Source organism: Drosophila innubila, chromosome X, assembly GCF_004354385.1.
Source record: "Drosophila innubila isolate TH190305 chromosome X, UK_Dinn_1.0, whole genome shotgun sequence".
NCBI lineage: Eukaryota > Metazoa > Arthropoda > Insecta > Diptera > Drosophilidae > Drosophila > Drosophila innubila.
This window is the reverse complement of record NC_047626.1, coordinates 34921937-34942784: the sequence shown is the minus strand read 5'-3', so window position 1 is coordinate 34942784 and position 20848 is coordinate 34921937. Positions and strand designations below refer to the sequence as shown.

General features: G+C 33.9%; 1 long non-coding RNA gene across 1 annotated transcript; it reads left to right on the top strand.

Moving 5' to 3' along the window:
• The first annotated feature begins 588 nt into the window (after window positions 1–588).
• On the top strand, window positions 589–17167 carry LOC117792125. The gene is made up of 3 exons (XR_004618146.1): window positions 589–729; window positions 15837–15839; window positions 17155–17167. It is a non-coding gene; the product is annotated as an uncharacterized LOC117792125 (long non-coding RNA).
• The last annotated feature ends 3681 nt before the right edge of the window (window positions 17168–20848 follow it).

The window sequence follows — 20848 nt, the reverse complement described above, 5'->3', positions numbered from 1 at the left end:
GAAGTGCAAGTGCCTTAAATTAAAGTTCAAAGTTCCCATGTATCTTCTGTTTACATTTGTTTGTAGCAAAGTGGCAAAGTGATGCAGAGGATGGTATGTTAGATTCAGAAGCAGAAGCTCCGGGTTCGAATCTGGCTTGATCATGGCTTTTTTCGAAATCAATTTGACAAAACAAAGACAGACATAGACTTATTTAATTAACATATAGCAGTGTTTTGTCAGCTGGCGAGTTCAGTTCCTAACTAGTGCAGAGGATGGTGTGTTAGACCCAGGTGCAGGGAGGCGCGGGTTCATTTCCCACACCAGTCTGGATTATTATTTTATTTTTTAATTTTATTTAATTTAAAAACGTGCCGAATAATCTCAATGTTAAAAATAACGACCCTTTGTTCTTAAATGGCAGAAACTGCAGTTTATATGCCTTTATTTGCACATGTTTTTGATACTTATATTATTTTCTTACCTACAAACACGTTGATGTGATTGGATTTCAAAATATACAAATTTGTGTGGTGCCCGGCTACAGAATATTTTATAAATAAAAATTGAGTGTCAGAATTATAGCGTTGTCCGAATTAACAAGAGTCCGAATTATTGAAATAGTACAGTTATTTAGTTGTGCGTTAAAGAAGTTTATTCAAGAAAAATATAAGAAGTGCTCCTCTTTTTTACTCATCAATTCCGAGAGCGATGCGAGCCGGGGGGAAGCGAGCAGGGGGGGAGCCCCTAGTATATTATAAATTTTTTTAATATTTCTGTGCACTTTTTAAGACAGTACTTTATTTCTAAATTATTAATGTTAATTTAGTTCTTTGTTATTTATATATTTCTTTTCTGATTTTTTTTCTTTTTCGCTTGAATTTTTTTTTTAATTAATTTAAAAAATTCAAGTTTTTACGATTATTTCCTTATCAATATTTAAAGTTTTTTGTTATCTTTTCAATTTCTACAATATTGGATTTTATCCTTTTTGTACTATTTTTCGCAATTTTAAATTTTTTCTTTTATATTTATTTTCTTCTCTTGTGAATTTTCTTTTGTGATTTTTGAATTAAATTCAATTTTTTTCAGTTTCTCATGAATTTAATTATAAATTTCAATGTTTTAAAATCGAAATAATTTTTTTTTACATTTCAATAGTTGGTTTTTATATATGTTTTTTAATTTTTTTCTAACATTAAAATATGTTAGTTATTAATTTTTTCTAATAACTATTAGTTTTTAGGCTTTAGCTTATGATTTCGGCTGAAAAAAAGTATTGAAAATAATATTATTATTTTGTGATTAAAAAAAAAATGTAATGATAATCAAAACCATTCACTCTCAATATTAATATGATTTGTTATTATTGCTAAATTAAGATAATATTTGCATACAAAATATAATAAAATTATTTTCTTTGATTTTAATAATTAACAGATCAGAAAAAAAGGGGAAAAATATTCTGAGTGTCACTGTATGTAGCCATTATAAGCCTAGTTTACACTCGGAGCGGACTGAAATCGTTACGATTGCCCTTATTCCTCGCTGAAAATCAGCTGTTATGTTATGTTCAGATTTTTAGTGCGCTGCAAAATGACAAAAACTAATTTAACCAAATAAAATGCAGGAAAGCGTTAAATTAATTATGTTTGTTATTTGTATTTATGTAATTTCATAGTTATGCATGCTTATTGCATATATTCAATTTTATTTCACTAATATTATTAATGAAGAAAGTCTTATTTTATTTTTATATATCACTGCGGACGGCAGTTCGCGTTAGTGACAAAAGCATCACGAAGGGTGCGAAAGGCGACTAACTATATATACAGCTAAGTTGCTACGACTGTCCGATCAGATCGAGTTATAGACCGATCGAAAGGTTTAGTCCTTACTTACAAAATGGCATACTAAAACTTTTTCTAACCAATCTGGGTCATGAGATACGGGGGTGTAAGTGGGAGGGGAAAAATTTAAGTGATTGCAGCTAATGGGGCTGTTGGGGTCTTTTGATTAAATTTAGTATTTTTAAAAATTCTAGAAATGTTTGTTCTACGACTTTTTGAAAAAAACCGCTAGTTTAGAGGGAAAACGCTAAATCCCGCTAAAATTTAAACCTCAACAGATTCCAAACCATATAAGCTACAAATATGTTCTATATATCATTGGAAAGGTGTGTTTGACGGCTTTTAGGCGTACCTTTAAACTTTTTTTCTAAAGTACTCAGGTAACATTTTACAGGTGAAATAAAGTATTTTAGCTTACGTTTTGGCGATTTCTGACAAAACGGCTTTAACGATTTTTGTTAAATTTGTTAAGCGAAAATTGGCATTCGGCACTGCGCAAAAAGTAATTTTTATGTACAAAGAAGCTCACCCTTTTTACTTACAGTGCACAATGCCAATATTCGCTTTTTTTTATTAATTTATATTATTATTTAAAATTTTTAGATTAAACTCAATTTTGTTCGTCGCAAAATTGGATATCAGAAATTTTGGGGCTAAAAATTGCTTTCGTCACTAGACTTTTACCTCGTGTAGAGGTTTTTTTTGTGGTTTATTTATATCTGCGTTCTTTATTTTATCGGCATTTATGAGCTGCACCTTATCCACTTTTCCAAAATCATCAAAACAACGCTTTCTTGTTGTGCTCTTAATTGGCGCGCTTATTAGACCCCGTACTTAAAAAAAGTACAGGGGTCTATTGGGTTTGTTTTAACGAATATGTGCGTAACAGGCAGAAGGAGGCGTGGCAGACCCTACGAAGTATATATATTCTTGATCAGCATCAATAGCCAAGTCGATATAGCAATGTCCGTCTGTCCGTCTGTCTGTCTGTCTGTATGAACACCTAGATCTCGAATACTATAAGAGCTAGAGACCCCAAACTTGGTATGTAGGTTTCTCTATATTGCAAGCAGATCAAGTTGTTTCAAAATTCGGCCACGCCCCCTTTATCGCCCATGAATCGAAAAAAAAAATTCATATCCAAATTATAAGAACAATTTAAAAGCTAGTGAAACCAAATTTGGTATGTAGATTCCTCAATATTGCAGGCAGATCCAGTTTGTTTCTTTTTTTAATCGGACCACTAAATCATATAGCGTCCATAGGAACAATCGGTCGAAAATCAAGTTTAAGTATGAAAAACTTTTTTGTTTAATGAGATATTGTAACCAAACTGATGCAATAAACATATAACTTGGTTTTATACACCCTGTCCAAAGTTGGTTCAAATCGGACAATTATGTCATATAGCTGTCATAGGACCGATCGGGCGTAAATCAAGTCTTGGTATGAAAAATTTTTTGTTTTATGAGATATTGTAACTAAACTAATAGAATATGCATTAAACTTGGTTTTATATATTCTGTCTAAAGTTGGTTCGAATCGGACTACTATATCATATAGCTGTCATAGGACCGATCGGGTGAAAATCAAGTCTTAGTATGAAAAACTTTTATTTTTTATGAGATATCGTAACCAAACTAATAGAATATGCATTAAACCTGGTTTTATATATCCTGACTAAAGTTGGTTCGAATCGGACCACTATATCAATTAGCGCCCATAGGAACAATCGGGCGAAAATCAAGTTTTAGTATGAAAAACTTTTTTGCTTTATGAGATATCGTAACCAAACTAATATAATAAGCATATAACTTGGCTTTATATATCCTGTCCAAAGTTGATTCAAATCGGACCACTATATCATATAGCTGTCATAGGACCGATTGGGCGAAAATCAAGTCTAAGTATGAAAAACTTTTTAGTTTTGTGAGATTTCACATCCAAATTGAAAGAATTTGCATTGACATTAGTCTTATACATCCTTGCCGAAGTTGGCTCAAATCGATCAACTATATCATATAGCTGTCATAGGACCGATCGGGTGAAAATTAAGTCTTAGTATGAAAAACTTTTTTGTTTAATGAGATGTCGTAACCAAACTGATATAATAAGCATATAACTTGGTTTTATATATCCTGTCCAAAGTTGATTCAAATCGGACCACTATATCATATAGCTGTCATAGGACCGATCGAACGAAAATCAAGTCTTAGTAAGAAAAACTTTTTTCCACTATTGGTTTTTGCCATAGTAAGTACGGGGTCTCCGACAGTCGAGTATGCTCGTCTGTAGCACCGGCCGACTAGTTTTCATTGTTGACTGACGAAAAGAGGTTTGAAACCTATTTCCAATACGTAATTGCGAAGTGTGGCTTTAATAGTGCCCTGTTATAGTTAACACAACGTTATGCCGATACGTAGCGTTACGTAGCGAGAAGTGTGAACGAAATATCAAACAGCAAATTGTAAAATTATTTTTACCGTTTGTTTTGTATGGAGTTTTTGACACCGCGGTTGTTTCGCTCTAAGTGTAACCAGGCCTATAAAATAAATAAGGCTGCTCTCACACACAAACACACATATGTTAGTCGCTCATTTTATCGATAGTAATGGACATTTTTTTTTCAGTCGGACATATACATTTATTTCGCCAAATAAATATAAGGAAATAAAAAGTTATACGTTTATTAACTTAATATAACTTTTTTGACATTTAAAAAAAAAATGAAATTATCTTGTTGAATTTTTATTATCGGCATAGTCGATTTATTTATTTTCAGAGTAAATAATCGATAGGCTAGTGTTGACTGCCTCGATAAATATAATGTCAGGGGTGGCAACGCCAAGAATAAGTTCGCTTTAATAAATAGAGAATAGAATAGAAATAAATATTCGTAGAGAATAGCATATTTTCGAGGTACTTTATTTCCTCTATTTGTTCAAATCAGCTCTGCATATTCAAAGTGTAAGAAAACCACAGGTGTCAGAGCAGTATTTGGTATAGTATTTGGTTATTTTACCTGTGTTACATGGTGACACTGGTACTTCGATCGTCATCAATCAATTTATTGAGCTTAATCATTTTAATTGTGAATATTTTGATTTTGTTTGAATTAAAAACATGTACCGTAACAAAAGTGAAGTAGGTACACTTCAGCATTATTATTACAAATTAAGTAAAAACGGCTATATTGGCTTGAAAAAGAAATCGGAAATTAGAATGACCATAATTATGAAATATAAAACACTGTGTATGTTTATACTATATTTATAAATATCAAACATCGATACATCGATGTTGCGCGCTGGCAAAATTCGCGCTGCTCCTCCTTGAAAGTCATCCACGCGCATCCATGTTTGGGCCGCTGGAGAATAAGTGGGTGGGGCAGCTTCCCAGCCCTGGCAGAAATTGTCGCATTCGGTGTGGCATGAGCACTGGCAGCCATAGGATGATGATGGCGGCCCAAACTGACGGCATCCTCCATAGCCACGACCACGGCCACGACCGCGACCACTCCATTCATGTTGTGGAGCCCACTTCTATAACAAATATAAAATAAATTATTAATATGAACGTGAAAAATACTAACTTATGTTTATAAATAAACATATAATCTTATCTTGCGAGTGGTCTCATAATATTGAGAAGAACACTCGCTAAGAAATGAGTAGAATATTCGTTGCATGTGGTTATATAAAACATGCGCTAAATATAGAAATGGTCAGCCACAAAAGTAAAAAGAGATGCGAGTCCTACGCCAACACATACGATTGGTGGGAACGTCTTGTTGCATGCCCTTATCTAACTATAACTCGAATACACAAAACATAATGTAAACAGCAAAAATATTTTTGCTCAAAAACTTGCACTAGAATAAGAAACATTGTTTAGCATTAAAATAAGAAAGGACAACTATAGTATTGTAAATGTTGTCACAAAATATTACGATTCTCATATCGGCTTTATAAGCAGATGTGAGTCAATAAAGAAACTAGTCTTGAACTGAACCCGACCCACGGTAATTCTTTCATTACTCATTGCTAGCGTTTGAACCCGACCACCGGTACTTCTGGCCTAGCTCTTAGGGAACATTAGGAGCGACCTCGATGAAGCATTTCTCAATACTTGTTCATCTGCACTGTCCTAAGGTTGATTGGTGATGATTGATGATTTTGCCTCGCGTAGATGTTTTTTTTGTGGGATATCAGAAATTTTTGCAATTGCTTTTGCTTTTGCCATTCTAACTTTATTATTAATGCAGGCAGATGGTAATATATATAAATTTAGTTGTTGAATTTCTTTCATATTTAAAAAAAGTGTTTTCTTTAATTATAAAGAAACCTAGGGGGCTCCGCCCTATGCTCGCTTCGCTCGAGTTGCTACAGTCGAGCATACTCTTCTGTCAGAGACTCCGCACTTACTATGGAAAAAAAAAAGTTGTTCATTCTAAGACTTAGATTTCGCCCGATCGGTCCTATAAAATAAGACCCCAATTTTCATTGAGAAATAAGGCCCCAAAAAAAGAAATCACACCCCAAATTTTATTAAAGATCGTTGTTTCCTGTATAATTTTGTGGGTCCTTATTTCATTTTTTTTTTATTGGGCCTTATTTCACAGAGCCATAGTGAACCGATTTGAACCAACTTCGGTAAGGATGTATAAGACTAACTTAAATGCATATTAAATCAGTTTGGTTACCATATCTCATTAAACAAAAAAGTTTTTCATACTAAGACTTAATTTTAACCCGATCGGTCCTATGACAGCTATATGATATACATAGTGGTCCGATTTGAACCACCTTCGAACAGGTTATATAAAACCAAGTTATATGCTTATTGTATCAGTTTCGTTTAAATATCTCATAAAACAAAAATGTTTTTCATACTAAATATTGATTATCGACCGATCGACTGTATGATATAGTGGTTTGATCCAAAAAATAAACCAACTTGATCTGCCTGCAATATAGAGGAATCCACATATCAAATTTGGTGTCACTAGCTTTTAAATTGTTCTTATAACTTGGACATGAAGTTTATTGTTTTCGATTTAAAACAAACTTGATCTGCTTGCAATAAAGAGGAACTTACATACCAAGTTATGTGTCTCTATCTCTTATAGTCTCTGGGATTGAGGTCTAACAAGCGGGAAAGGCTATAGTCGTGATCCCGACCACAGGATACCCGTTACTTATTTCAACCACTGCGGACGGCAGTCCGCGCTAGTGACGAAACCAGCAGAATGGTGCGAAAGGCGACTAGCAATATATACAAATAATATGGAAATATGTTATATTATTATTGTTGAGTTATATACCGATCGAAAGGTTTAGTCCTAACTATGTAAAAAAGATACGAGAGTGTAAGTGGGAGGGAAAACATTTTAATGATTGCAGCTAATGGGGCCGTTAAGTCCTTTTGATAAAATTTTTTTTTAAAAATTTCTTATTATAAATCCGCGTCGATTGATACCTCGATCACCCAAATCCAACAACTAGTTTAAAAGATAATTAAACTTAAAATTTTTAGTGGACTTCTCAAAATGAGATGAAAAGTCAGTTTGTTTGTTTGTCTGTTTGTATCAAAGCGCAAAAAAAGCTTGGATCTAATGATGGGTATTTACTTCCCTTAAAAAATCTAGAAATTTTTGTTCTACGACTTTTTGAAAAAACCTCTAGCTTAGCGGGAAAACGCAAAATCCCGCTAAAATTCTATATATCATTAGAAAGGTGTGTTTGATTGCTTTTAGGCGTACCTTTAAACTTTCTTTCTAAAGTACTCAGAAAACATTTTACAGGTTTTTTAGCTTACATTTTGGCGACCTCTGACAAAACGGCTCTAACGAATTTTGTTAAATTTGAGAGACATCGAAGATGCGTACGCAATCTTCTTGAACAAAACCCATTCAGCTGCATAGCTCTCAAAACTGTGTTCCTCGATCTATTGAGACGCTACTGGTCATCAAAAGGAGGCTAAGGAGGCAGCATTGTCGCACTCGTGATCCAATAGTCTACAGGGTTTACCAGAGGGTATCAAATAGGGTGAAAAAACTGCTGGTATTACACAAACAGATGCAAAATGATCGCCTACTGTCTAATGCTTCCACGGATTCAAGCCCTAAGCACTCACTTTGGACTCTGGCTAAAAAATATAAGCAGCAGGTGGTTCCGAAATTCCCGATTAAAAAGCCTGACGGATCTTGGGCCAGATCCCCAAAAAAAAGAGCTGAGGCATTTGCTGAGGATTTAGAGGCCAGATTCCAGCCGCTTAACACCAGCTCCACTAGTTGTCAAAGAAGAGTTCAACTTACGCTTGAGAGTCCTGAGCAGTTATGTCCACCGGTCGCACCGATTACAGTTGAAGAAGTTAATGGTCACATCAAACAACTAAAAGCCAGAAAGCTCCAGGTGAAGATGGCCTGGATAATTTTACACTTAAGGCTATGCCTCTTAAAGCTGTGATATTCCTCGTCCTACTTTTCAACTCAGTACTGAGATTGGGATACGTCCCGAAACTCTGGAAGAAAGCAAGGATCTGCATGATACACAGGCCAGGCAAAAGCCCGTCTTCACTGGACTCATACAGACCAATCAGTTTATTGCCGACGATAGCCAAACTGTTTGAGCGATGTCTTTTGACGCGTATATTGGAAAGCATCAAGGAGAAAATTCCTCCCTTTCAGTTTGGCTTTCGAAAATCTCATGGAACACCTGAGCAGTTGAATAGGGTCGTAAATTTCATCCTTTAAGGTTTTGAGGAAAAGGAGTACGTGGTTGCGGCGTATCTGGATATAACACAGGCATTTGACAGAGTATGGCACAATGGACTTCTTGCTAAAATCAAACCACTTCTGCCTCCGCAACTACTATGGATAGTACGCAGCTACCTTGCAGACCGGACGTTCACTGTTGTATTAGATGGTGCGGAGTCCAGTGTGAGGACTATACAAGCCGGTGTACCACAGGGCAGTGTCTTAGGGCCCACCCTTTACACCCTCTTCACTCACGACATGCCCACTGGATCAACTATCCCCATTGATGACACGAACGATCTTCTCATCGCCACCTATGCAGACGACACGGCAATCTTGGCCAGGAGTAGTCGCATCACAGAAGCCACTGAGGTCCTGCAGCTGTACCTTCACAGCTTTGAAGCATGGGCAAAACGCTGGAACATTGGAATCAACACAAGTAAGTGCGCCAATGTGACCTACGCTCTGCGCGTGAGCCTCTGTTCAGGCGTCTTTTTGCAGGGCCAGTGGTTGGAGCATCTCAGCAGCTACAAGTACTTGGGAGTACACTTGGACCATCACCTTACGTTTGCCAAGCATGTGTCCAGCATCATAGGGACTCTCAAAAACCGGATCAAGAGAATAAGATGGCTCCTATCAAACAAATGGCTATCTCTGGACAACAAGGTGAAGCTGTACAAGACCTGCATTACCCCCTCCTGGCGATATGGCTTACAAGTATACGGAATAACTGCGAAAGCCCATCTGGTCAAAATCCGCATACTGCAAGCCAAAACCCTTCGGTTAATTAGCGCTGCTCCTTGGTACGTAAGGACAGCAAACATAGAAAACGATCTGCGAGTGCCTAAAATTGGGGATGTCCTACAAAAACAGACCACGCAGTACATCCAGCGTCTAGATAACCACAAAAACCCTCTCGCACGTCGACTTCTAAAAGTGCGCACCATAAGGGGAAGGCCTATGAGAAGAAGACTGAAGCGACATCACCCAATAGACCTTGCCACTAGGCAACTGTGTTAGTTAATTAGCAGCATTACCTAGCCTTTGACTAGGTTGTATTAGAAGTTAGCATATAAGTTTAATTTAAGTTGTTGTAAATAATAACAGAATAATTAAATAAACAAAATTAATAATAAAAAAAAATAAAAAATAAAAAAAAGTTAAATTTGAGTATGTTGTATAAAGTAAAATTTTGCGTTTTTTGTTATATGACACATAATTTTTGCCTAAGGGGCTTGGAAGATATTACCTATTTACTGAATATACATATTTTTCTATTGGTCGAAAGTCTCGTTTTAGTACGAAAAACTATTTGGTGCTATGAGATATCTCAACCAAACTGATACAATATGCATTTAGCTTGGTTTTATATATCCTGACCAAAGTTGGTTCAAATCGGTCCACTATATCATATAGCTATCATATGACCAATCGGGCGAAAATCAAGTTTTACTGTGGAAAACTTTTTTGTTTTATGAGAAATCTTAACCAAACTAATACAATATGCATTTAACTTGATTTTATATATTCTGACCAAAGTTGGTTCAAATCGGACTACTATATCATATAGCTGTCATAGGACTGATCGGTCTAATATTAACCCGATTAAAAAAATTTTAGGTCGCTGAATCCGAAAAAAAAACATTATTTTTGTTCGTCCTTATCATGATAATAGACAGGACTATTTTTCGGATGTTACCATAGGGTAACGCTAGCTTCAACAGGGTACTGATGTTTTTAATACTAGAAAATACAAATATTTGAGAAAATGTCGAATATACAAAGCTTTATCCAACAAAGAAGCTCACCCTTATTGAGCACAGTTCACAATGCCCATTTCCTTTTTTTTTTGATGTTTTATATATACATTTTCAAATATACATACAAATTAATTTTTTTTTTATTATTATTAATTAATATTCTTATTTAACATTTTTATATTAAACTGAATTTTGTTCGTCACAAAATTTGATATCAAAAATTTTGGGGCTAGAAATTGCTTTCGTCACTAGACTTTGACCTCGTGTAGAGTTTGTTTTGTGGTATATATTAAAGTACTTTATAAAAATTACTACCTAATAAAAAGTACTGCATACTTTTAGGTGATTGTATAGAATTAATTATTAAGAACTTTGGTTGGCTATTACTGCCGTTTTACTTGTCTGATCTTGCTGCTGTTAAGTGAGCTAATAGATAATATTAATAGATAAAGTTAATTTCTTTAAAAAGCGTATTCTCTCACCCTGTGGGTGTGGTGGTTTTTCGTAAGTTGTGGGTGCGGAGGGGGCGTGGCTTAAAATTTAAACAAACTTGATCTGCGTGCGGTTTAGAGAAATCTGTGTGCCAAATTTTGTATCTCTATCTCTTATAGTCTCTGAGATCTAGGCGCTCACACTGACGGACAGACGGATAGACACTCGGATGTTGCTGATCAAGAATATATATACTCTATGGGGTCGGAGATGCCTCCTTCTCCCTGTTACATACATTCAATTTTTTAAGTAACGAGTACACGTATAATAAAGCTTAACCCAGGTAAAGTTGATGAAATGAAGTTAAGATTTATGACTTAGTTTTTTTCACTGTAACTCCCATTCAACGAAAAGTCTATAGCTTACGAGTAGCACATAAGTAGTACATAAGTTGAACAATAATACTCGTGGGAGGCTCGTTAAATGAACCTTGTGACAATCTTCGCTTTTTGATTGTTCGCTCGGTACATTTAAAAGCGATGTCAATATGTCGTCGTAACAACACCGTAAATGCTCAAATCTTCACTGTTTATTTGGCTTATTTATTTCACGTCGATGGCGACGTCATTTTACTTTTACTTTTTATACAATTACCCTTAACCGTCTGCCAAAGACACATGTGCGGCTATTGACGCAGCAATGTGGATCCAATTGATGAGAAGGGAAGCATTTGAGGGCGGCAGGCAGGGTACATGCCTATTTAAATCGAAGAGAAATCAATTTCGCAACTTGCTTTTTATGCAAACATCAAATGTGCGCATGAAGTGCGCTCTCCCCCTTTTTTATAATACCTATTGAAGGATGAAAATAAACGCACAAAAAAACCACAGGCTCCATGCCAGTGATGTGATGCGTAGTCTACACAGTGTATGTAGATTGCGCAATTTTCAACTTGTCAGCAAATGAGTGTCAAAAATGAAGTTTTCACGTAAACAATGTAGACAATTCCGACAATGTAAAAATAGTAAGCTGCTGAAATAAAAAAACAAAATAAACATTACATATTTTAAATAAATCAATTATATTAAAAAAAAATTGGATAATCAAGCTTAAATATTTATTATTATAAAATTTTAGTGCACCAGAATGGAGTGGTATTAAAGGCTGCAGAAAAAAAGACCCCAAGGAAATAAGGCCCCAAAAAAAGATGAGAAATAAGGCACCAAATTTGGGAAGTTATTTCATAATGAAATAACACCCCAATTTTAAGAATGAAATAAGTCCCCACTGAGATGAAACAAGGCCCCAAAAAAAATAAAATAAGGCCCCAAGTTTGGGGAGTTATTTCATAGTGAAACAACACCCCAATTTCAAAAATGAAATAATACCTCAATTTTGGTTGTTTTTTTTTTTATATATCTCATCGTTTTATATACAATATATAATATATATATCTCGGCTGATGTTCTGTTTTATAACGAAAGCTAAAAAAAAACTCCAAATAGAGGGCGATTTATCATGAATTTAGAGATCAAAATAAGTTCCAGGACTCAACTAGATCTTATTGAATTGAATTTTAAAGTTTAAAACAAAATTAACTTTTTTTATTGTTACTTGTCACTATTATGGCCCGTTTACCATTACTACTTTTCTATCTGGTGTAATAATTTTTCTTTGTATCTGTACACGCCACAATCTTCACCGGACCAGCAGGCGTGTTGAGTTAACAAAGAATCGCGACCGGGAACCTCTAATGCTTTAGCTCTTTCGGCGGTGGGGTGGGTTTTGCGAATCTAGTTAACCATCTAACGGGTAAGACTGTTTGTAGATGGTCTTTCGTTTTTTGATTATAAATAGGAAAACTAATAAATTTGTCTTTTCGAGTTTATTTAATATGTGTTTAGAATTGATTTTCTGACGTTTTAAAATGTATATGATTATTTTCCGATGAACCGTTTTTTTCAAGATTTTTTCAACATTGAAATTGTGAAAAATTAATTGCATTTTCAATCGCCAAAAAAAAAAATATATTGACTTAGTCTATCGATTTGTCAATTAGACTGCTAGTAGGCAATATTGTTCTCTTATGTTTTGTAAAAAAAAAAAATTCAAAAATGCAACTTTAAGTATTCTTAAAAAGCGAAGAACTCAAAAATGTCGGTTTGAGCGGAAAAAAATATAGCTGTTCGCTTGAATCACAAGGGAATATCGTACGCGACTTTTAACGATAAGTTTTTTCATTTTTTGCTTCTAAAGTTCTTTTTCATTTGGTAATCAATAATATAACTATAAATATGCAATTTACTTAAATTTAAGTGTTTATTATTTATAAAATATATTTATTTGTAAGTAATTTTAAATGAACAATTGCTTGAGTTGATAGATTCTGTAGAAGCGATGAAAAGTTTGGATGTTATAATAGTGATGGGACTCCGATTATGTTGTCGAAAACATTCAATCTACAAACCCAGACTATTCCGAAACCATTAAAAAATTGGAAAATAATTTAAAATTATAATTCCGATGCATTTCTTCAAGATTTAAGTCTCTCATTCAATGCTTCCCAGACACTCAGGCAACAGTTTCACCTAAAGTGTTGGTCCTATACCCATCGATATATATATATTTATAAATATATATAAATATATATATACATATATATATATAAAGTCTCTCATTCAATGCTTCCCAAGACACTCAGGCAACAGTTTCAATATATATAAATATATATATACATATATATATATGTTAGGATATCACCACTCCTCGTAGCTAATGAGGAAAGAGATAAAGCACTGCATTTTGGTAGGAAGCTGAATCTATATATGATAATCAGTTGCCTCCAAATTAATGAGGAGCACAATTCTCACATTGGAAGGAGTCCCTTTGATGGACGGCCTTATGGGCAGTTACAATCCAAGGACAAAATGTAGTAACATTAAAAAAAAGCTATTCTACTATATGATGGATGGCTATTCTATAATTTCGTGAACATGAATGCCACTAATGCAAACATATTATACAAGTGGGTTCTTGCATAGAAAGTTTCCGACTCAAGCAGCTAAAGCATGCAGAGTTCCTTACAAAAATAGCAGAAAGACTTGTTTCCTTCAAGGAAATGGCATGCAATGACTTATTCGGCTTAGCAACCACTGGAAACGAGCTGCTCATCTGACATCAGATAAAGATATGAAAATGCAAATCATTTTCCAATTTGTTTGGATAACAAAGAAAAAGATGCATATAGTCAGTATATTGGTGGAAGTGAATGCTCAATTTATACAAATCAGTCACCCAAAATTATTTTTGGGACTACCATTACCAAAATTAATATATTTTAAGACATCTAACTTAAACAAAATACATGCAAATAAGGATTTTCCATATATTACATAGAAACGGTCAACACAAGCAATTGTTCATTTAAAATTGCTTATAAATTGATATATTTTATTTTAGTCACTTGTATTCCAGAAAATTGCATATTATTATAGCTATATAAGTGATTACCAACTCATAAAAAACTTTAGAAGCAAAAATAGCAAAAGTTATCGCCAAAAGCCGCGTGCGATATTCCCTTGTGATGCAAGCAAGGCAATACGACCGGCAATACAATAACGACCGTCTGAAGACGGTCTTCAGTATTTTGCACCTGACGGTCGTTCCAAGCAACTTAAAATTATGCAATTTTAAAACTTAAGCTTATTTCACCTGCATCTACTTATAAAATAAATATCAACTTGATTGAATGACTATTTCGATTTTGACTGAGCCCCTTTCGAGGGTGCCGATTGTCAAGCGGCGCGCAGCAAAGATTAAGGGTCGAAACTATGTGCTCTGCTTTCATTATTTCCAAGTTATATGGAAACGACTCTTGATCATTTTACTGAGGTATATATATCTAAAAGCACCTTTTGACAAATTTACAATGTCAAAAGCAAAAGCAATTGCCAAAAATTTCTGATATCCAATTTTAATATTAAATTTAAAATAAAATAAATTTAAAATTTAAAATAAAAAATAATATATATAAATTATTATCAAAAAAAAATAAGCCAAAAAAAGCCACAATAAAATTGGCATTCGGCACTGCGCAAAAAGTTATTGTTATGTGCTAAGAAGCTCAATCTTCTTCGCATAGTGTAGAACGCCAATTTTATTGTGTTTTTTTTTTTTGGTTTATTTTTATTTTTGTTATTAATTTATATATATTTAATATTTATTTAAAATTTTAAATTAAGCTTAATTTCGTTCGTTTTAAGTGGACTTCTCAAAATGAAATGAAAAGTCTGTTTGTTTGTTTGTATCAAAGCGCTAAAAAAAGCTTAGATGTAATGATGGAAATCTATTCCATTTCAAAAATCTAGAAATGTACGACTTTTTGAAAACACCGCTAGTTTAAAAACGCAAAGTCCCGCTTAAATTTAAGCCTCAACAGTTTAATATAAAATTTTTAAATAAAAATACAAAGTAATGAAAAAAAAAAAACGAAAATTGGCATTCGGCACTGCGCAAAAGGTAACTTTTATGTACAAAGAAGCTCACCCTTTTGCGCACAGTGCACAATGCCAATTTTCGTTTTTTTTTTCTTAATTTATATTTTTATTTAAAATTTTTATAATAAACTGAATTGTGTTTGTCACAAAATTGGATATCAGAAATTATGGGGCTTGAAATTGCTTTCATCACTAGACTTTTACCTCGTGTAGAGGTTTTTTTTGTGGGTAACTAACTTGCTAAAAATTTGAATAAATATAATTATAATGTTTGAGTAAATTTTTCAAATCTTTCCTTGAAGCGATGGGATAATTTAGACAGGACATATACATTCTGGGATTTTTCTTGTTAACGCGCCGTGAAAAAATCATTTGAAATTAACTTTGTTTTTTGCTGCTCTCTTTTACTTTTTCCCTTTCTTCTCCTGTTTAGAATTTTTTTTTCGTTTCTTTATCTATTTATTTATTGATTATGTTTTGTATTATTATAAAGGCATCGTGATTCATTAATTTTAATGTTTAATGTGTGTTCGAGGCGATTGTGTGAAGAACACAACCACAGGCTGTTTTTGCTAGTCGATAAAGTGTCCCGCTCGACTTTCTTCTCTTCCAATATTAAGCCCATATCCCAAAGAGATATTGTTATGTTTTCTGCTCTGTCAAAATCGATGCACATTATCACCTATGTAACGGGATACTAAAGAATCAGAAGTATTTATGATTTGGTTGAGATACAGTGGATTCTCTCATGTTTGCAGTCCAAAAACTCCGTTATTTGCAAATTAGAAATCTCTCCCGTACTCTTTTGGGATGGTCATAATAAACACACTTAAATAATTTCTTTTGAGTGTGCTATCGTGGCCATTACAGCCCTTGCAATTGGACTTTGATAAAATCGCCAGGTTTGGCAGGAAAAAGCCTGATTTGGTGGGAAAATTCTAGATTTGGCAAAAAAAAATTCAAGACTTGACATGCAAAAGCGAATCTATAAGTTTGGTTGAGATAACTTAAAAAAACAAAAAGTTTTTCATGCTAAAGTTTATTGTGAACCCGATTGGCAGCTATATTATACAGTAATCCAATTTTGACCAATTTGTAAAATATCGTTAGATTTAAAAAAAATATTAATAAAATTAAATTAATAAATAAAAATCTTGCATGGTGTGAGAAAAGAACTCTACTACACTACAAACACATGTTAACACAACGAACTTGCAGGGCGAATTTGGCAAACGCCGTCTTATTATTGTGGCCAAGTTTCAAGGTCGTACGTCAAACCGTTTGGGCTGTACAAAGCTAAATCAGTCAATGAGTCAGTTGGACAAAGAAATTTATATATATAGATTAACCGATGGAATTTCTGTGTGAAAACCGATGCATTTATTGTGAATGGAAAAATTTAACCCCGGTTTAAACTACGGATCAACGAATATTGGTTTCAGTTACGGTTTCGGTTATGCTCGCATTAAGGTCTTCGGTTAAAGATTAATCTCTTAATATCGGTTTCGTAGCGGCTACCGTTTTTTTTGTAAGTTTTTGTTTTAAAACACAGGTTCGGTTTCGGTTCACAAAAAAAAAATTGAAATTTCTATATAAAATTTTGTCGTGACTGATCAATTTTTGTGCAGCCCAAACGGTAAGATATAGAAAACAGTATTGACACAAAATAACTGAAATTTATTATGCAATAAGCCGGAGATTAAAATGGAACGAACAATTTCGTGGTTAATGAACAACACTTAAGGAAATGGTTAAAAGATATAGTAGCTCAACTATCCAAAATAAAATATTGTATAAAAGGGACTGTCTAATACTTCATGACCAAGTTTGGCCAAAATCTTTCTTATCAATGCTAAAGGAAGAAAAGATGATAGTTAAAGTAATTTAAGAAAAAAATTCTTTAATGAATATGTCGAGTCCAACAAATTTGACTTTTGTCTCCGATACTGTGTATTTTCAAGAGGAGTTTAAAACACAAGGGGGCACCACCCCCTGCTCGCTACGCTCGCCTACCCCTGCTCGCTTCGTTCGCGGTGATGTATGAAAGGACTACAGTCGAGCCCACTCGACAGTTATACGCTCGCTACCCATATCTTCGCGGCAGTTAGATTTAATGACCATGAATTAAATAAATAAATACTTATAAAACTTAAATTCGTACAGAGGCTTAATTTAATTGGCACTTTAGACTCTAAAATTGTAAAAAAAAAAAATGTTATTATAAAAGAAAATTTAACTTACTAATCATCAAACGTACATAGATATATACAAATTTACAATTAATAGATTTAACATTTATAGATTAGCATAATTTAATTAACAATTGAGTTAACAGAAGAAATGTATATTAACATACAATTAATTAACATAACATTCATATGACATGTCTAACATAAATTATACTATGTTAATATAACATTGATGTAACATGTATGACTAAAATTATATTATGTTATTATAACATTAACATAACATGTGCACCTGCTGTTACCACCACCTCTCCAGAGGCACTCCACGGAGTGCAAAGCGAAACTTATTTGATTAATATATACATCATGAAGATGGTAATCTATACGTGTGCTGAATCTCCACCTATTAAATTGGCCTTGAGTTTGGATATTATAGTTTTTTGTCGATTGCAGGAAAATTGGGGGGCGTGGCAAAGTTCTAAAGCAAACTTGATCTGCGTGCGCAACATAGCAGTATCGTCACCAAATTCGGTAGTTCTAGCTCTTATAGTCTTTGAGATCCAGGTGATTATGTGTCCTCCATATATCATATTTCCTCAAATATATTCTTTGTTTATTAACCGATCTATATGAAATTTTCAGCACGCCTTAGGACTTGTCCCCCCCATACTGTGTGCCAAGACTGTAGCTTTAAAATTGATCTTGTTATTCGATTGTATATAATGTACGTGGGCGGAGTAGGCGTGGCCAAATTTTAAAATAAACTTGATATAGGTCAACACCCTTGGAGTGTTGTCACCAAATTTTGATGCTCTAACTTTTAGTCTCAGAGATAAATTTGTTCAAATTAGTGTACCATAATTGTTAAGAATCTAATAGGCTCTACTAAACCTTTTTTGGGTACCGATCTAAAAACCATGCCACAATTGTGCCCGATTGGAGATTTTTTACTTTTAGTAACATAGATATTATTATCAGAAAAAAATGTGGTCGAAACGGTCGAAAATCGTTCCCAAATATAGTCAAAAACAGCGTGACACCGATTGTTCATAGTACATGAACGATGGTTCATAAAATGTTCTAAGTCTTTGGGTATTTTTTACGAACGAATGGGAACATATTTAGTATAATTTCGGAACGAAATGGTATTAGCTTATGAAAAATTTGGGATCGTTCTAAGAACGGTAAAACATTAAAAAGAAAAAAAAAAGTTTTTTCAATCAAGAGCGTGCAAGCAGTTTATGCAGTTGTCCGGCCGGCCGAGGCCTTACCCCCGCAAGCTCCTGCTCTGAATTGGACAGATGGCGTCTGAAATTTATGAATTACGATTACTGTATTTTTTATAAATAAATTTATTGTATTATAATTTGTACTTACATATTTTTATTATTAAACTTAAAAACTGTCCTTTGCCAGAGTGGGAAACGAACCCGGATTTTCTGAAACTCAAACAGTGACTCTACCTAGAGTGCCACAGGAGCATAACTCGTTTTGCATGTCAATATAATATGGTTAAATTTCAAACGCCTTTTATAGTTCAAGTATAGCAATTCATGTATCAAGAACGGGGTATGACCCTGCAGGAAAAAGTATACTAGTGTCAAAAACGAATAGTTCTAGATCTAATTAATGTACCGAAAAGAAACTGCACACTTTCAAATTAAAATATCTCCCAGTGTGAGCTTTCGATCACGATCAGATCTAGTTAAATACCGATCGAAAGGTTTAGTCCAAACTAACAAAATGGCGTACTAAAACCTTTTTAATTCATCTGGATTATGTGATAAGGGGGTGTAAGTGGAAAAATGTAAATGATTGCCGCAAATGGGGCCGTTGGAACCTTTTGTTAACATTTCTTATTTTTAAAAAAATTGAATTAAAAATTACGTCGATTGATACCTCGATCACCCAAAGCCGACAACTAGTTCAAAAGATAATTACATTTGAAATTTTTAGTGGACTTCTCAAAATGAGATAAAACAAGGGGGCACCGCCCCCAGATCGCTACGCTCGCGGTGAGGTGCGGCTACAGTCGAGCACGCTCGACAGTAGGATACCCTGAGCCCACATATATGATATATGGAACCAAATTAAACCAAATTTGGTCTGAATGAAAAAACCAACTTAATTGCATATACTAACAGTTTACATAAGATATCTCAAAACACAAATAACTTTTTCCTCCCAAAAGCTGATTTTTGAACGATCGGTCTTATGACAGCTATATGATATAGTCTCCCGATTTGAACGAACTTCGACCAGATTGGACAAAACCAAGTTAAATGCATATTCTATCAGTTTGGTTAAGATATCTCAAAAAATAAATTTTTTCATACTAAGACTTAATTTTTAATTGAGCGTCTTTATTGCAGCTATATGATACAGTGGACCGATTTTATCCGAACTTTGACAGTATGTAGCCTAGATGCATATTCTATCAGTTTGGTTCTGATATCTCTTTAAACAAAAAACTTTTTCATACTAAAACATCATTTTCGATGTATCGTTTCTATATGATATAGTGGTCAGATCCATGATATAGGCAGATCAAGTTTCTTTTAGAACTCGGCCACGCCCCCTTTACTGCCCAAAAATTGACATAGAAAATTTCATATCCAAATTATAAGAACAATTTAAAAGCTAGAGACACCAAACTTGGTATGGAGGTTGCTCTAAATGCAGGCAGATGAAGTATGTTACAAAATTTGGCCACGCCCCCTTAACCGCCTGCAAATCTACATAGAAAATTTCATATCCAAATAATAAGAGCAATTTAAAAGCTAGAGACTTTGCATAGACGAAGAGAAAAGCATCCTAGATTTTTGCTGAAAATTTTAATTTGATCGGACAGTAAATAGTCAAGATATTCAAATAATAAATTTTACTGTTTGATTTCATAAGGGAGCGTTGGCAATTAAAAATCTTGAATAACTTTATAACATGAAAATTGAGTTAACTTACTATATAACAATTTGGCGTCCCATCAGTCATGTGCTTCTGTGGCGTAGTGTGCTAAGAGAGGAGTCAGAAAATGTTCGTGGGTTCGAGTACTGCCGTGGGCGAAAGACATTTAACTTTTATTCATTTTTCTTTTTCATTTAAAAAAATAAATGTATTATTAAGATGATTAAAGGCTAAAATAAATTTTTTTGATTTTGTAATTGAGTAATAAAAGAAGTAATATGGCAAATTGGGAGGCTAGACGGATATGTGCAATTAAGTGTTGTTTAGTTTATTTACTTTGCATGTTGAACATGTGGTTTTAATTTTATCTTTGTTAAAGATTTACATTTATGTATGCTTATAAAGGGTGCTTTTTTTAGAGGCATAGAAATTTAAGTTGGCATCACTGTTCAAGATGGCGACCGATCGACCAGCTGATAAG